A 16,357-nucleotide genomic window follows, 5' to 3' on the forward strand; every position below is an offset into this window, starting at 1 on the left:
CTTCATGGCATTTTCTTAGTTATTGTATGTAGACATTTGTATTCTGCATTTAGTAAGTTTCGCCTGTACCCATTCTAAGATGCACTGTAGGTGTGGCCCCACCTATAACCTTCCCTCCATTCTAACCTCCCCCCTCCCTTCCCCTTCCTTGGGTCTTTCCCCATATTCTTGTGCTATCGTTGGGTTACAGCCTTCATGTAAAGGCTATAAATTAGCTTCACAGTAGGGGTGAGTACATTGGATACTTTTTCTTCCATTCCTGAGATACTTTGCTAAGAAGGATATGTTCCAGCTCCATCCACGTAAACATGAAAGAGGTAGTCTCCATCTTTCTTTAAGGCTGCATAATATTCCATGGTATACATGTACCACAATTTGCTAGTCCATTCGTGGGTTGATGGGCACTTGGGCTTCTTCCATGACTTAGCAATTATGAATTTGGCTGCAATAAACATCTGGTACAGATGTCTTTGTTATATTATGATTTTTGGTCTTCTGGGTATATACCTAGTAGAAGAATTATAGGATTGAATGGCAAGTCTATTTTTAGATCTCTAAGTATTCTCCAAACATCCTTCGAAAAGGAACATATTAGTGTGCATTCCCACCAGCGGTGTAGAAGTGTGCCCTTTTCTCCACATCCACACCAACATCTCTGGTTTTGGGATTTTGTTATGTGGGCTACTCTTACTTGGATTAGGTGATATCTCAAAGTAGTTTTGATTTGCATTTCTGTGATGATTAAAGATGATGAGCTTTTTTTCATGCATTTGTAGATCGTGCATCTGTCTTCTTTAGAGAAGTTTCTCTTCAAGTCCCTTGCCCACCCTGAGATGGGAACACGTGTTCTTTTCTTGCTAATATGTTTTTGAGTTCTCTGTGGATTCTGGTTATTAAACCTTTATCGGAGGTATAACCTGCAAATATTTTCTCCCATTCTGAGAGCTGTCTGCTTGCTTTACTTACTATGTTCTTGGCTGTGCAGAAGCTTTTTAGTTTGATCAGGTCCCAGTAATGTATTTTTGATACTGCTTCAGTTGCCTGGGGAGTCCTCCTCATAAAGTATTCACGCAGGCCAATTCCTTCAAGAGTTTTCCCTGCACTTTCTTCAAGTATTTTTATAGTTTCATGTCTTAAGTTTAAATCTTTTATCCAGTGAGAGTCTATCTTAGTTAATGATGAAAGGTGTGGATCCAGTTTCAGTCTTTTACAGATCGCCAGCCAGTTCACTCAGCACCATTTGTTAAATAGGGAACCTTTTCCCCACTGAATGTTTTTAATTGGCTTGTCAAAGATCAAATAATGGTAAGTGGTTGGATTCATCTCTTGGTTCTCTATTCTGTTCCAGACATCTACTTCTCTGTTTTTGTGCTACTACCATGCTGTTTTGATCACTATCGATTTATAGTACGGTCTCAGGTCTGGTAGCGTGATTCCTCCTGCTTTGTTTTTATTACTGAGTAGTTTGGCTATTCGAGTTTTTTTCTGATTCCATATAAAATGAAGTATTATTTTTTCAAGATCTTTAAAATATGACAATGGAGCTATAATAGGAATTGCATTAAAACTATATATTGCTTTGGGTAGTATGGATTTTTAACAATGTTGATTCTTCCCACCCATGAGCATGGTATGTTTTTCCGTTTGTTAACATCTTCAGCTATTTCTTTTCTTAAAGTTTCATAGTTCTCTTTATAGAGATCTTTCACGTCCTTTGTTAGGTATACTCCCGAGTATTTTATCTTCTTTGGCACTACTGTGAAAGGAATAAAGTCCTTGACTGTTTTTTCAGCTTGGTTATTGTTGGTATATATAAAAGCTACAGATTTATGGGTGTTGATTTTGTAGCCTGAGACATTGCTGTATTCCTTGATCACTTCTAAAAGTTTTGTAGTAGAATCCCTAGTGTTTCCCAGATATACAATCATATCATCTGCGAAGAGTGAAAGTTCGATCTCTTCTGACCCTATGTGGATACCCTTGATCACCTTTTCTTCCCTAATTGCAATGGTTAAAACTTACATCGCAATGTTAAAGAGCAATGGAGACAATGGGCAACCTTGCCTGGTTCCTGATCTAAGTGGAAATGATTTCAATTTAACTCCATTCAATACGATATTGGCTGTGGGTTTGCTGTAGATGGCCTCTATTAGTTTAAGAAATGTCCCTTCTATACCGATTTTCTTAAGTGTTCTGATCGTGAAGAGATGCTGGATATTATCAAAAGCTTTTTCTGCATCAATTGAGAGAATCATATTGTTTTTATTTTTTAGTTTGTTTATGCGCTGAATTACATTTATAGATTTACATATGTTGAACCAGCCTTGAGACCCTGGGATAAATCCCACGTGGTCATGGTGTATAATTTTTTTGATGTGTTGTTGGCTTCTGTTTGTTAGGATCTTATTGAATATTTTTGCATCAATATTCATTAGTGATATTGGTCTACAATTTTCTTTTTTTTGTTGGGTCTTTCCTTGGTATAGGGATTAAAGTGATGTTAGCTTCGTAGAATGTGTTGGGTAATATTCCTTCTTTTTCTTTTTTTTTTTTTATTAAATCATAACTGTATACATTGATATGATCATGGGGCATCATACACTCGCTTCATAGACCATTTGACACATTTTTATCACAATGGTTAACATAGCCTTTCCGGCATTATCTCAGTTACTGTGCCAAAACATTTACATTCTACATTTACCAAGTTTCGCAAATACCCCTGTAAGATGCACCACAGGTGTGATCCCACCGATCCCCCTCCCTCTACCCACCACCCCCCGGTTTCCCACTTCCCCCTATTGTTAGGTTGTAACTGGGTTATAGCTCCTTCTTTTTCTGTATTTTGGAAGAGGTTTATTAATATATGTACTAGTTCTTCTTTAAAGATTTGGTAGAATTCTGACGTAAAGCCATCTGGTCCTGGGCTTTTCTTTTTAGGGAGATTTTGTATAGTTGATGCTATTTCAGAACTTGATATAGGCCTGTTCAACATTTGCACTTCATTCTGGCTAAGTCTTGGTAGCTGGCATACTTCCAAGTATTGGTTGATTTCTTTCAGATTTTTGTATTTCTGAGACTGGAGTTTCTTGTAATATTCGTTAAGGATTTTTTGAATTTCTGAGGGGTCTGTTGTTATTTCATCTTTGTCATTTCTGATTGATGAGATTAGAGATTTTACTTTTTTTTTTCCTGGTTAGGTTGGCCAAAGGTTTATCTATTTTATTGATCTTTTCAAAAAACCAACTTTTGGATTTATTGATCTGTTGTATAATTCTTTTGTTTTCAATTTCATTTAATTCTGCTCTGATTTTAGTTATTTCTTTTCTTCTGCTGGGTTTCAGGTTGGAAAGTTCTTCCTTCTCCAGTTGCTTGAGATGTCCCATTAAGTTATTAACTTCCTCTCTTTCCATTTTCTTGAGGAAGGCTTGCAGTGCTATAAATTTCCCTCTTAGGACTGCCTTTGCAGTATCCCAGAGGTTCTGATAATTTGTGTCTTCATTGTTGTTTTGTTCCAAAAATTTGATTATTTCCTTCTTAATCTCATCTATAACCCATTTATCCTTCAGCATAAGGTTAGTTAGCTTCTATGTTTTTGTATGGGAATGCAGATTCCTGTTGTTATTGAGTTCAACTTTTATTCCATGATGGTCTGAAGATGCAAGGAATAATGTTTATCTTTTAAAATTTGCTGAGGTTAGATTTGTGGCCTAGGATGTGGTCGATTTTGGAGTATGTTCTGTGGGCTGATGAGAAGAATGTGTATTCAGTTTTGTTGTGATGAAATGTTCTGTAGATGTTTGTTAAGTCCAGATGTTGAATGGTTAATTTTAAATCTAAAATTTCTTTGCTTAGCTACTTTTTGGAGGATCTATCCAGCACTGCTAGAGGGGTGTTAAAATCTCCAACTACTATGGAACTGGAGGAAATCAAGTTGGTCATGTCTGTTAGAGTTTCTCTTATAAATTGAGGTGCATTATGGTTGGGTGCATAAATATTAATAATTGAAATCTCATCATATTGATTATTGCCTTTAACAAATATGAAGTGTCCATTCTTATCTTTCCTTAGAAGCCTATTGCTTCTGTGAATAGGATTGCAATGCCTGCTTTTTTCTGCTTTACATTTGACTGGAGTATAGATGACCATCCCTTCACCTTGAGTCTATATTTGTCTTTTAATGTAAGATGCGATTCTTGTGTACAGCATATATCTGGCTTGACTTTTTGTATCCAGTCAGCCAACCTGTACCTCTTTAGAGGACAATTTAAACCATTCACATTAATTGAGAATATTGATAAGCCTTTCGAGAGTCTGGTGGACATTTTTAATCCTTTTGTGACTGTGGAAGTTGGAATTTGATCAAAATTTTCTGGGTGGGTTTACTTTTGTGGTGGAGGATTATGCTGGTCTTTGTGGGGGATATGTCTGAGAATATCCTGGAGAGCTGGTTTAGTTACGGCAAATTTCTTCAACATGTGAATGTTGTTAAAGTATTTAATTTCTCCGTCATAAATGAAACTCAGTTTAGCTGGGTACAGGATCCTGGGTTGAAAGTTATTTTGTTTTAGGAGATTAACAGTCAATGACCATCCTCTTCTAGCTTGAAAGGTTTCAGCAGAGAGATCTGCAGTTATTCTAATATTCTTGCCCTTGTAGTTGATGGTTTTCTTTCATCTGGCTGCTTTCAGAATTTTCTCCTTCATATTAACTTTAGTGAAATTGATTATGATGTGTCTGGGGGATGTCTTATTTGGGCTGAGTCATGCTGGAGTTCTGAAACTGTCTGCTATCTGAATTTCAGAATCTCTTGGCATGTCTGGAAAGTTCTTCATAATCTCATGGAGAAGAGACTCTGTGCCTTGTGAAGCCACTTCATTGCTTTCGGGGATCCCTATAAGACGAATATTGGTTTTCTTCAAATTATCCCAGAGCTCTCTGAGAGAGTGATCTGTTTTTGCCCTCCATTTCTCTTCCTCTTTGACAATTTGAGAGCCTTTGAAAGCTTTGTCTTGAATGTCAGAAATCCTTTCTTCTGCTTGCTCCATTCTGTTATTGAGGGATTCTACTGTGTTTCTGAGATCTTTGAGGGCTGCCACTTCTTGTCTCAATGTGTCCAAATCTTTGGTCATTTGATCTTTGAATTCATTGAATTCTTGAGATATTTTTGGGTTATGCTTGGAATTCTAGTTTGATCTTATTTGGTGTCCAGATTCTGAATTCAACTTCTGACATCTCAGCTATTTGTGCATGGGATCTCGTGCTGTGTCTGCCCCGTTGATCCTTGGGGGAGTTGATCTACTCTGATTATTCATATTGCCAGTGTTTATCCATTGATTTCGCCTCATGATTGCTTTTTCACCATTGCCTCTAGCTGTCCTTAGAGTTGGGGAGGTGCCTCTCCAAGATTAGACTCCAGTGGGATCACTCTATTGTTGTTGGATCTTTGTAGGGAGTGACCCTGTGTAGTTCCTCTGGGGCTGCCCCAGCCAGGGAATTCTGGTTGTGGGAGCAGCTCTGGAGTGTGACACACCTGGATTCAGTGACAGTGTGGGGAGGGGTGTGAACACAGTTCTGGGAGTGCCTGGTGCCCAGTGACTTTGGTACAGGGAGCCCAAGGCTCCAGCAGTGTCTGGCCAGGAGAAGGGCTCTGCACAGAGGCAGGAGGGCTCTGGAGGGCATGTGGGTACCAGAGTCCCTGCCCAGACGAGCAGGCCAGTGTGGAGGCAGGGAGGGTATAGGAGGGAGGACGTGGGGTTGCGGGGCTCCTGGAGTTCCTGGTCAGGGCATGCAGAGGTCTGGGCGGGAGCATATGGCTTATGGCGGTGTAGCTCTTACGGAGGTCCGGGCGCTGATTGCTAATTGTGTGCAGCTCGTATGGACGTCCAGGCACTGATAGCTGATCCTGTGCAGCTCTTACGGAGGTCCGGGGACCAATAGCTGATTGTGCGCAGCTCTTACGGAGGTCTGGGCACCGGTACATGTGGTGTTTTTATGTTCTTGAGATACTTCATATAGGATACTGGTCTTCAGTTCCAACCATGTTGCTACTACACGACCTAGCAATTCCGCTTCTAGATGTTTACCTTTAAAATGCCATTTATTCTATGAATATTGTCTTGAAAGAAGTCAATTTTGTCTCTTAGATCAAATATAAAGCAAGCTTAAAGTATTAGGGGAGATGTGTGAAATCTGTTTGGTCCTATAAGGTGGCACCTCTGCTAGGTCTTTCTCCCAAAACATTAGTGCTATGAACTATTTCAGTCTTTTTGTTAAATTTATCTTATAAGTTTCTAAATTTCTGTTTTATTTTATCTTGAAGATTACTGAGTCTTCTTAAAACTGCTATTTTGAATTCTTGGTCAGAGAGTTCATAGATCACCATCTTATTAGGTTCAGTTACTATTTTCTTCTTTTGACCACTTGGGGAGGTCACAGCACTCTGGTTGCCTTTTGTTTCTTGTGGATGTAAAGGAATAGTTATTTACTCCAGTGTTCTCTGTCTGGATTTTTTTTTGTTGTTTTGAGACAGGGTCTTGTTCTGTTGCCTGGACTAGAGTTCAGTGATGTCATCATAACCCACTGTAACCTCAAATTCCTGGGCTCAAGTGATCCTACTGCCTCAGCCTCCTGTGTAGCTAGAACTGCAGGTGTGTGCCACCATGCTTGGCTAAGATTTAAAAAAATTTTTTTTGTAGAGATGAGGTCTTTATTGTTCAGGCTGGTCTCGAACTCTTGGCTCAAGTGATCCTCCTGTTTCAGCCTCCCAAAGTGCTAGGATTACAGGAATGAGGTCCCAGGCCTTGTTTTGGTTTTTATTTGACATATTTTGCTTAGAGATTTATTGTAACTTACCTGCTGATGTTTACTTTTCTTTTCTTTTCCCCCTGTTATCTTGCTACCTCCTTTTGGCTAGATGGCACCATCCACCCAAGTTTGCCTTAGTTCTAGCAATCAGAGTGCCTCCAGTTCCAAATATCTCAAAGGAAATATCCGGGTAGTATGGAAAGCCTAGCTAGGGTTTTGTGCCTAGGGAACCCATGGAATAAACCTTCTACAATGTGATGCTGCCAAAAAGACACTCTGATTTGTGTCTCCTTTGGCTGAGAGCAGAGTTTCCAGGGATGGAGATGGTAGTCCCTCTCCCTTCTTTGTTTTGGTCTATCCTCAGGGATATTTTTCCCTTTAGCCACTCTTGATGCTTCCCATGGGTTGAGTCTGGGACAAATCTCCTGCCAGGGAACCAAGAGGGTGGGGAATCTGGTTGTTCACTTTAATCTCACTTTTTCCAGAGTAGAAACCGCGAGTTGGGGAAAAATTTTTGTGCATTTAGTGCCAAGAAGATAGATTATGGCAAGGAGTGTCATGCAAATGGAAGTCTGAGTCTCTTACAATCTGCTCAGAGTTTTTTCACTTCTCAGTGGCCTTGAGAACTGTCATCCTCATATTTGAATTCTGGTTTGTTGCTGATAATAATCTTGGCACTATATATTTGGTTTTGGTTTTCTGTGGGGGCAAATGAAGCCAGCTTGTTTCTCTACTGCTATTTTGGAACTGAAAGTCTCTACAATTTTAAACAGGGTGGTCTAGGTGTAGACTTTATTGGGAAGAAGACACGACAGAGACAAAATCTGAGCAGAGACGTGATCCTAAAATGTAAGTAGGCTTGGCATGTTCGAGGAATAGTTCAGAGGCCAGTGTGGCTGAACTGATAGAGAGAGGGTGAAAGAAGTGAGAAAGCTGCTTTGAGAGAAGGAAACTGGGAGTAAGGATGGTCTGAGCAGAAGACTGCCTTGCTTTATTGTAAGTCATGTATGAGCATTTCATCTTTTCAATCATGAACATGTATAACTTTTATAAAAATAAAATTAAACTTAAAAATAATGAATCACAGAATGATGTTCTGAATTGGATCCTGGGACAGAAAAAGGATACTAGTGTAAAAACTGGTAAAATCTGAATAAATGTTAGTTAATCATAATGCACATATATACTATACATATATACTACATGTGCATTATGAATATATATACACTATATATTCACACATATACATGAATAAAGGTTAGTTAATCATAATGCACATATATACTGTATATGTGTGTATGTATATATTTATGTATTTTAAATATGTATAATGTAAGATGTTAACATTAGGGGAAACTGAGTGAGAGTTGAGAAATATGATAATTCTCTGTTTCATCTTTGCAACTTTTCTGTAAGTCTAAAATTGTTCTAAAATAAAAATTTCATTTAAAAAGCGCTTTAAATCAAAACAGCAAAAATTGAATCAGCTTGTAAGATGCTGCTCTTTTCTTTCCCCCAACTCCAAGGCTTGTACTCTTTCTTGAGTTCTAGTAGTTGGTCATTACTAGGTTAGGAGGATATGTTTTATCTATAGACCCAGGTGTTCCCCAGATAGAAGGGAACAGGCCAGCAGGGAAGGGTATATAGATCACATCTGTGGAGTATCCAGCTTGGTGGGTGACACTCAGAAGCTGAGAAGCAGAAACCAGGAAAGAGGTATTTGTGTATAAAAAAAGGTGAATACACAATTCCCTTAAGTTTTTAGGAAAGCAGAGTACCAAAAATACCTTTGTAGGACTTTGCGTCTCTCTTAATCTCTGTTTCTAGAGATCTATAAATTTAAAGAAGTAGCTTCAATGTGAAAATACTCCAGATCCTCGATTTAGTGACTTCTCCCTCTTTTCATTGTTTTCAAAAACTTTTTGGTGGGCTTTTGTTTTTTCTTTTTTGTTGTTGTTGTTTGTTTGTTTGTTTGAGACAGAGTCTCACTGTGTCGCCCTCGGTAGAGTGCCGTGGCATCACACCTCACAGCAACCTCAAACTCTTGGGCTTAAGTGATTCTCTTGCCTAAGCCTCCTGAGTAGCTGGGACTACAGGCACCTGCCACAATGCTTGGCTATTTTTTGGTTGCAGTTGTCATTGCTGTTTAGCAGGCTGGGGCTGGGCTTGAACCCTCCAGCTTCGGTGTATGTGGCTGGCGCCCTAGTCACTGAGTTATAAGTGCTGAGCCGGGCTTCTGTTTTTGATGCCAAAATATTTACTTATGTCAGTGCTTCCACGTATACTTTTACATTCTTCAGTGAGTCACTCAAAAGGTGTTTTAATTTTTTTCACATGATTATTTGTGTAAAGCTAGAAAAAGAGTAAAATGTAAAGAAAAGAATAAGCTTAGTTTTTAGTGCTAATTCTTGGAGACTGTCTCTCCTACTCCCTGGGGAATCTTTTGTGAGACGTGAGGAAATCTTTTTCTGTTCATGCTTCTTCCACAATTCTCTTCCACAATTTCTCTTCCCCTCTGGTGCTTAAGCTTTTGGGAATAAAAGCTAGGAAGGAAAGTATTTTGTACGCCATTTTTATTTTTAACAATTTATTTATTTATTTATTTTGGGGGTTAGAGTTTTACTCTGTCACCCTGGGGTTGAGTGCCATGGTGTCATAGCTCATAGCAATGTCAAACTCCTGGGCTCAAGTGATCCTCATGCCTCAGCTTCCCAAGTAGCTGGAACTACAGACGCCTGCCACAATGCCTGGCTAGTTTTTTTATTTTTAGTAGAGACAGGGTCTTGCTTTTGCTCAGGCTGATCTCAAACTCCTGGGCTCAAGCAAATCCACCCACCTTGGCCTCTCAGTGTGCTAGAATTATAGATGTGAGCCACTGTATCCAGCCACTATTTTTGTTTTTTATCCCACGACACACCTCCTCTCAGAGCAAGCTATCTCTTAAATTGGGGTGACAAGAAAAGAGAAAGAGAAAATGAGAAAGATTAAAATAATGGACATCTCAGTCTATTATTTAGTCACATTTAGTCTACATTTCTTGCATCCAGGTGTCTATCTAGTATGTTTTTTGGGATTGTTATCAGTCAAGTGGTGATGGACATTTAGCACTCTGGAGTTTGTTTCGATTTTATTTATTTTCTTTGTACATTTTAAAACAGTACATGAGAAATACATGTTTGCAAAAAAGTGGAAAAAAATATTTTTTTTGTAATTTTTTTATTATTGGGGATTCATTGAGGGTACAAGAAACCAGGTTACACTGATTACATTGGGTAAATTCCCTCTTATAATTGTGTCTTGCCCTCAAAAGGTGTGTCACACACCCTACCCCTCTCCCTCCATCCCTCTCCCTGGGAAAAAAATATTTTGATAGACAAAATATTACAATAAATAAAAAATCACTTGTAATCACACACATACTCACCCTAGTCCAACATACCACTAACAATTTAATGCAAGAAACCAATACAACAAGCTGGGTGCAGTGGCTCATGTCTGTAATCCCAACACTTTGGAGGCCAAGGAAGGAGGATCACTTGAGCCCAGGAGTTCAGCCCAGCCCGAGCAACATAGCAAGATCCTGTTTCTAAAAAAAAAAAAAATTAGGGGGGCATGGTGGATTATACCTGTAGTCCCAGGAATTTGGGAGACTGAGGCAGAAGGATCACTTGCACATGGAAGTTTGAGGTTGCAGTGACCTATGACGACACCACAGCATTCCAGCCTGAACAATAGAGCAAGACCTTGTTTAAAAGACAAAAAGAAGGGGTGGCGCCTGTGGCTCAGTCGGTAGGGCGCCGGCCCCATATACTGAGGGTGGCGGGTTCAAGCCTGGCCCCAGCTGAACTGCAACCAAAAAATAGCTGGGCATTGTGGCGGGTGCCTGTAGTCCCAGCTACTCGGGAGGCTGAGGCAAGAGAATCGCTTAAGCCCAGGAGTTGGAGGTTGCTGTGAGCTGTGTGATGCCATGGCACTCTGCCGAGGGCCATAAAGTGGGACAGAGTCTCAAAAAAAAAAAAAAAAAAGAAGAAAAGAAAAAAAACCAACACATACAGAGAAGCAGAGAAAAGGGACGAACCCTGTAGTGTGTGAGCCTCCGTCTCCAGAAGCTTCTGAGAACCAGCTGCTTACCCTTCTTGTAGCTCGGTGGTTTCATGTTTTGCCCAAAACATTAATTTTCTGTATTGGACAACAAATATCCTTTTGTTTGTAACCTTTTAGTTGACAGAGACCCAACTCAAATTTATTTATACAAAAATAAATAGAAACAGGATGTCTGCTTAGATTATGTGAGATCATACCAGCTCCACATAGTCTTGGGCATGCTACTTTAACCTTGCAGCCTCTGTTCTCTTATCTAGAAAATACCCATGTTCTCCTGGGGTTTTTACAGGAATTGAATAGAATAAGGCATGGGCCTTGGCACATGGTAATGATTCAGTAAACTGGGCTAGGATTAGCAACAACTGGGCTGTCCCCTGAGCAGTGGGGGAGGTTGGTTGTTGGTGTTATTACCAGAAGTAATGGAAGTTGGAAGGCAGGGAACGAGGGAGTGAGGCAGGACCTTTCTTTCTCACATTTGCACAACTCTGTGAAGTCCACAATAACCACTGCAAGAATTGCTGGTGTGGAAAGTTGTGCTCTGGATACATTCTTCCACCATGAGCTTCCCAGGGAGCACGCACAATAGGCCCTAATGGCTGTTTCTTGACTAACAAGCAGAATGCAAGAGAACTTTGAACTTCATCAGTAATGAATGGATAGATCATCTTGAGGAGCTGTTAGCTCATAGTTTGAGTTGGTGGTTTCAGGCCTGCTTGAACATGGAAAATCATCTAAAACACCTCTCAGAGTTGAGGGCTGTTTGTTCTATGACAAGGGTATACTTGCACATTGTGTATTTGTCCAGTGTCCATTTTTTGTCTTTATTTTCCAAATTAAATCCATCTTGAGGAGGGTATTTAGAGTTTAGTTAAAATATGTAATGGAAAATCAACCAAAGTTCGGTAAAAAAAATCTCTTTGGAAATGATTGCCTTAATCTTGTTTGTAGATCTTCAGCTACTCCTACTAAATGTTCAAAGATTCTTTTTTCCTTTGTGAGATAAGTGTGCAGACATTTGTTAGGGGGTTATTCATGAGATTAATATCTGGTTGGAGGAGGAAGGGAGAAAAGTATTGGGCAGAGAGAGAACTTGGCTGTGACGTTGTTACAACACCCTCATTTGACCTTATAGAGAGTGAAGAAACTGGATTTGACCTTCAGAGTTGTCCAGAGTTGGGGTAGGGGGGCCAAGCCTTTAAACATCCCCAAGATCAAGGATGGATGTTAGATGTGGAGTTTAAAGGATGATTAATGGAATGATTATTGAACATATCTGAGACGTAGTATTTTTTGGTATGCAGAATCAAGTCTATGTTGCCCCAAAGGATGGATGTTAGATGTGGAGTTTAAAGGATGATTAATGGAATGGTTATTGAACATATCTGAGACGTAGTATTTTTTGTATGCAGAATCAAGTCTATGTTGCCCCAGCCAGAACTTGTGATGAACTAGCATGTACAAATAATCAGATATGGCTTTGAAAATATATCCAGGCCAAAAGGGACATGCTGTTTCTCACCAAGCCCTAGGTTTGGTTTAAGGCTATTGCTCTTCCTGAGCACCAGGTCTGTAGCTCAGGTAAAGCTGTCATCCTGAGAATGGTGGAAACTGGGTTTTAGACTTGTGAGCCAAGCAAACAGGTTTTTCCTAAATATGGTTAACAAACTCTTGCACCCCACACAACCCATTGTGTTTTTCCTACCAGAATAAAACTCCATTAAAACTGAACAGCAATTAAATAATTTCTAATCTCTACCATACATACAAGGCAAGCTGCAATTTAGAGCAAGATTTAAAGAGATAGTCTCTTAGTTTTTTCCCCCACTATCTGGTCTCAAAAGTGGGGAATCTTTGTTTAATCTGACTCCAGGTCTTTGTGTTTGACTAAAACACTCAGCCTGCATCTTCTGTGGCTTCTCTATGTCCCAGTTGCAACTTCAGGAGCCCTGATCAGTGCGATCAAAGTTGTAATTTAAAGCTTTTGGGAGGCCCAGGCTTTCTCTGTGCTGGACGGATATCAGTCCTCTTCATCAAACCAGTCCTCCACTTTGTTGCTTTGTACAATAGAGAAAAGGAGTTTCCTGCTCCTGGCGACTTGGCAAAACACTGAATAAGAGAAAGAGATTATGGTCACAGCAGGTGTGCACAGCATGGTCCTTTTCAAACCCTCTCTATTCTGGGCCTTTTTTTAATCAGAAGAGTCATCGGTTTCTCTTTTCAAAGGAGCTGGACTCCTTTGCCTCTTCATGGGGTAGAGAGCAAATCAATGAATGATTAAACTCAGTGTCAGAATGCAGCTCTTTCTCTCTGCAAAAGTTTCCAGACCGCTTCCACCTAGCCATTAATTTCTTGAAATTAATTTTCACTTTTATCTAAGAAGCACATGTATAGTTGTAAAAGTCAAACAATACCAAAAGGCTTCAAAGGAAAAACAGCTGTCTCCTGTCTAATCTGCTCTTTTTTGTGTCCCCCCACTTTACTATTTATGTCTTTTTTTCTGTGATATGTCTGTATCATTGGTTTGAATCATCAATTTTTACACTTTATCTTTTGATTTTCTTACAGATTAAAGGAGATACAACTTTCTGTACCTCTCCTTCACTTCCTGCCCCTCTTTCTGCCAGTATAGCTATGTTGTACTGTCCTTTTGATTAAATCCAATTTCAGCATTTATATTATGATGGTTGTGCAAATATTGTTTCTTTGCAGAGGCAAGAGTGTATTGTAATTATGCTTTATATTTACAGACTTTTGAATATTCCTATGTTGCTTTTTTCCCTCCATTTGTATCAATTACTTGATTCCTTTGGGTCGTCTCTTAACATATGATTATCCATATGGTTAAATGCATCAAATCACTTACCAGGTAACTTTCTTGCCTCCATCCTCTTGCTGCCCAGAATGGCTCTGGGACTTCTCCTGGAAATCCTCTCTGACTCCTGCCCGTCTAATCCCATTTTCTGGTTCCTGAGTCTTACTCTTTTTTGATTTATTGACTTTCATTTTCTTGAATCACATTCTCAAATAGCCTCTTTTTTTTTTTATTTATTAATAGTTTATTTATCATTCATATTCATAGCTCAGGAACACGGGTCAGTGACAAACGTCTATGTAAATCAGCCCAAAGAAATTCTTTATATTCCAAAACTACTTTACGCTCTGAAAGACACCAGCCTTCCTCATCTCCTCAAAATGTTTCATAGAATCATAATTTCTGTAGAAATCTGCATATGCCTTCTTTCTTGGTTCAGCCACAGCATACTTATAGAAAGCTGCAACCCCCAGGGATACAACAAATGCTCCAACAATGTGAATCTGCAGGCGCCTGGCCAAGAGGCCACGCATCTGAGGTTTGGCCAAAGCACTGGAAGCCATGGTAGTCACTGTCCTTGATGGGTATGCCAACCTGAACGCATCCTTCCTGGCTGAGGGACACATGACCTGACTCAAATAGCTTCTTGAGAAGAGTGCATGGGAGAAAAGTTTTTGGAGAACTTTCAAGCCTGCATTTGCTTTATACTCACACTTGGCTGATAATTTGGCTGGGTATAGAATTTTAGACTGAGGACAATTTCTCCCCTTTGGAATTCCGAAAGCAATGTTCCATATTTTCTAGCTTCCTATCTTATAGCTTTGAAGTGGCCATTCATATCATTATTTTGATGTCATATTTTTTCTTCTTTATTCTTTTATTTTTTTGAGACAGAGTCTTACTATTGGTAGAGTGCTATGCCATCATAGCTCACAGTAACCTCAAATTCTTGGGCTTAGGCGATTCTCTTGCCTCAGCCTCCCAAGTAGCTGGGACTATAGGCGCTTATGTTTTTCTTCCTTAGAAATTTATCCCTGGTGTTCTGAAATGTTATCATGATTTAAGTTGTATTCTTTGTCTGACACTTGATGGGCTGTTTCAATCTAGAGACTCATCTCTTTTCATTTGAAGAATTTTTCTTGAACTCTTAGGTTTCTTCCCTCAATATTTTCTTTCTCTTTTTAGAATTCTTATTGGTTCAACATTGGACTTTCTGAATTGATTCTTAAATTTTTCAGCTCATTCTTTCCTACTGTTTACCTCTTTGTTATTTTGTTCTGCTTTTTGGGAGACTCCCTGGAATTTATCTTCTGCTCTTCCTATTGATGTTTGTTTAGCTGTTGCTATCATATATTTAATTTTTTAGTGCTCTTAAAGGTGTCTCTTCCTCCTTCTTCTCTAACATCCTTTTCTTGCTGTTATCTCCCCAAATATTACAGTTTCCTCCCAAAGATGTTTTTCATCTTGTTCTTTTATCCCCTAAGTCCCCCTTTCCTATCTGTTTATTGTTGGCTATGTTTTTCATTGGGGGTGGGACCTTTTTTAAATGTCTGTAAATCCTTATCTTTTCATTAATATTTGATTCAGTCACTAAGAACTGTCGGGGTCAGCAGGGGCCAGGAATGCTAGCTGACTGGCAGGACAGTCTCATATAACAAAGACTGCCAAGTTTCTACTGTTGCCACATAAAATACAGGATACACTCAGCTAAACAAGAAATACATTTTTTATATTAGTATGTCCCAAATATTGTGTGTTTATTGGCTAAATCTGGTGACCCTATCTGTATCCTACTGTACTTTCAATGTCCTACTAGATAGTTATATAGGTGAAAAGCTATATAACTAATTATTTGACCCATGATGTGCTCTCTGCTTTATATATAGATACAAATAACATTTTCACATGGGTTTAACATACTTGGTGGTTTTAAAAAAATGCAACTACCATGTAAATTTCAAGAAGACTGGACTTTGTTTTATTTAGAACTTAACCAATGGTGTCACCATGTAGAAAAACTTGTCACTGGCAACAATACTGCTTGTGATCAAATACGCTGATATTTATCTACAATTACCCTTATTCAGGGGCCTTTAAATATAGCAACTTAGACTTTATTTCAAGATGGCAAATATAAGAAATATGACAAAATAAAATGAAAAATGAATCAACAATATTCAGTTGTATGTGGTCTAACTTCTCTTAAATTTGAACTTATTCATTGTAAAGACATGAAAGCTTCCAACTACTACATTCTGTCCCAGGGAGTGCTGCCAAGGTCCCTACCAGGTAAAACCATATTGTAACATCAATCAATTTCCTTTTTTCTCCTCTGTAAGGACATTGTAATTTTTTTTTAAATTATGCGTAGGTTGATTATTTTAACTATGAATTTTATTTCAGATAGTAAAGGAGATATTTAAAAATATTTACTTAAAAAAAGGGTTGGAAGTACCTGTAACAATCGAATCTCAAATAATTATGCAGAGTGAAAGAAGCCAGATAAAAAGAATATATTACTCTATGATTCCATTTCTATAAACTTTTTAAAATGCAAAATAATTTATAGCAACAAAAAACTATATCAATGATTGCCTGGGAATGGGGGCTGGTATAGGGAATGGCAAGGAACAC

Source organism: Nycticebus coucang, chromosome 4 (genome assembly GCF_027406575.1).
Source record: "Nycticebus coucang isolate mNycCou1 chromosome 4, mNycCou1.pri, whole genome shotgun sequence".
Classification (NCBI taxonomy): Eukaryota; Metazoa; Chordata; class Mammalia; order Primates; family Lorisidae; genus Nycticebus; species Nycticebus coucang.